Source organism: Notothenia coriiceps, unplaced genomic scaffold (assembly GCF_000735185.1).
Source record: "Notothenia coriiceps isolate Sejong01 unplaced genomic scaffold, NC01 NC01_scaffold00035487, whole genome shotgun sequence".
Lineage (NCBI taxonomy): Eukaryota > Metazoa > Chordata > Actinopteri > Perciformes > Nototheniidae > Notothenia > Notothenia coriiceps.
In genome coordinates, this window is record NW_011368188.1 from 81,827 (window position 1) to 84,429 (window position 2,603).

Genomic DNA, 2,603 nt, shown 5'->3' on the forward strand with positions numbered 1-2,603 from the left:
GCTGACCAATCAGAGCACAGAGGGCTCATAGGGGGGGGGTAAGGAGCTCCAACAAGCCGTTTAGGACAGAGAGTGAATACACATACTATACAGAGATGCTGTATGAGAAACCAATGTGAGTTTAGAAAATTGCACAATATAAATTGATTTTAGGTGACCTCAACAATGGAATTATGATCAGTAGAAATGGCCATGACATGGACCTTTAAGTAAAAGTACAAAAGTGTTATCAGCAAAATGAACTTAAAGTATGAAAAGTAAAAGCAATCATAGTTCTGAAAAATGACCGTTATGTGTGGATATATAATTATATTTATGTGACATTTCTAGATAATATTGAGGCATCAAGTAGCATTTTACTGTTGGAGACAAACAAAGTTCTGATTTACTTTATGTAAAATATTTTGTGACAATTTTTTTTGAGATGCATTTCATTAATAAGTAGCGTAAGCTGTAAAATAAAAAAAATGTTCCTTTCAAATGTAGTCGAGGAGAAGTATAAAGTAGCATAACATGGAAATACTCAAGTAAACAAATTGAACTTAAATACAGTTCTTGAGTAAATGTACTTAGTTACTTCTCCCCTCTGCGTACTAGTTGGGTACAAGAAGCCTTTTGTTTTTCTGTGTTGTCTTGTGTAGTCGGAGCTGTTCAAACAGACATTTGATTTGAGTTTAGGAGTACTTGTATGACATATGGCATGGTCCTTAGAGCTTTGTGGGAAACTCAGGCATGCCACAGGCTGTGGGAATTGCCAAATGGGAAGGTTCAACACTGATCTCTGTAGAACTTTGTTTCTAGTTAGCGTAGCATACTCTTGTGAAGCAGACATCTATATACAGTATGAGCGACCTTTGAAGCACTACTAGTGTGTGGATTCATATATTATCCTTGTCCAATATCATCACTCACCCTAGAGAAAAAGGAAATAATGAAATCTCGCATCTGGACCGCTCCGGCAAAAACAAAACAGAGTCTGCTGTACGTACATAACATCATATTGAGTTGTCATGTAAATAATGTGAAGTATTCCCTCTTTTATTAATCCCAAGCGAATTGTTAAGACTGAGAATGGGCCACAGAGGCAACCTAGACCATGAAAGGTGATATGGATTTTGATGAATGCCAAATGCGAGTGCTGGAAATGGGAGTTATTTCACAAGGGCTGAGGGCTGCATTAAAGCACTGTGTGTCTCTGGTTTCCACCGGTGTTGGTTTGGGAAGTGCTGCATTGGATTCATTTGTCCCTGTGAGTCGTTCTGTAGACAGGGCGGGTTACGGATGGCTGTGGCGGCGCAGCAGTCCTCTGTCAGGCTGACGGCTGTGACAGTAATGCAGGCTGTAGCTGCTAATGGGACCGCCGGGACGATCCGCCGTGTGCGACATCAATCAGGATCCTCAGCCACGCTCGCTCAAATGGCCCTCCTCACTCACTCAACACAGAGCAGATGTCCCAGTCTGATCCTCCAGCACACGTATAAATAATGCCAAACGCATGCTAATGACGTTGTTCTGTTGCTTTGACAAAGCAAATCCACATTTGGGATACAAATGGCTGCAAGGTGTTCTTGCATCCTGTTCAATGCAGGTCTAAGAAGTATTCAGTGTTTCTTCTGCAGTTTTTTTAAAAGGTTGTATGGTCGAAATTAATTGATCTGGACTGATATCAGTGGCCTATTGTTTGTTGACAGGTTTGGTGTAGAATAAGTGTAGTTACATAATATGAACATGTTAACATGCATCCTGGGAAGTTTTATTTCTAACATTCTGCTTGTATTTAGTCTTACTCACCTCATGCATTGTATTGCATTTGAGGTCAAGGAAATACATTTCTCCTACTTACAAAACATTTGCCAAAGTTAGAAAACATGCATTCTTTTTACATCCACATTGCTGCATTTATTGGCACATGTGTGTATCAGAGGCATATCAGGAAACCATTGGCAAGGAGGTGCCAATGTGATACAAACCGAGCGAAGAACCAAATAAAAACAGAACGATTATTTGGGTAATTGTTGGATTGGTAGGTAGATAGATAGATAGACTTTTTTCATCTCAAATTGGGAAATTATTTTTGTTACAGCACCAGCGTGTTCAGGCATTAACATATTTAAAAGGTGGAATAAGATACATAATAAAATAAACATAAACAGCAAGTATATACATACAGTATCTACAATATAAAATACGTATATCAGAATACACAATATAAAATATTCTAGAATGTTGTATAAAAGACCAATAGACAAACACTGAACATATATTTGTCAGTATTGCGAGTTATATTTGAAAAAAGCTCACCTTAAAGAAAAAACAATATCATGTCATGCTCATTCATCCACACCGTAAGGGTTGGGGACACTTTGTCTCGCCGTGGCTCACCTTCCTGCATTGTCCCACTAAAGGACGGGGGCGGTCCCGAGGGTCCCTGTAAGCAATAAAACGACTCACCTTCACAAAGTAAGCCACAAGTTCTTCAGAGTGAGCCGGGACGTCACCTTATTCTCTCTCTTTTACCTTGTCCCCCCCGCCCGGTGCTGAATCGACACACTGGAGTCTGCTGGAGCGGAGCATCGATCCCTCCCCCAGTCAGCACGTCCTCA

At 40.2% G+C, this 2,603-nt stretch overlaps 1 long non-coding RNA gene across 1 annotated transcript in view; it reads right to left on the reverse strand.

Moving 5' to 3' along the window:
* Nucleotides 1-2,268, reverse strand: part of LOC104963017 (uncharacterized) — a 20,510-nt gene extending 18,242 nt beyond the window's left edge. Inside the window, exon 1 of the long non-coding RNA XR_800266.1 lies at nt 2,254-2,268. This is a non-coding gene — a long non-coding RNA (uncharacterized lncRNA). The remainder of the gene's footprint in view (nt 1-2,253) is intronic.
* Nucleotides 2,269-2,603: the final 335 nt, after the last annotated feature.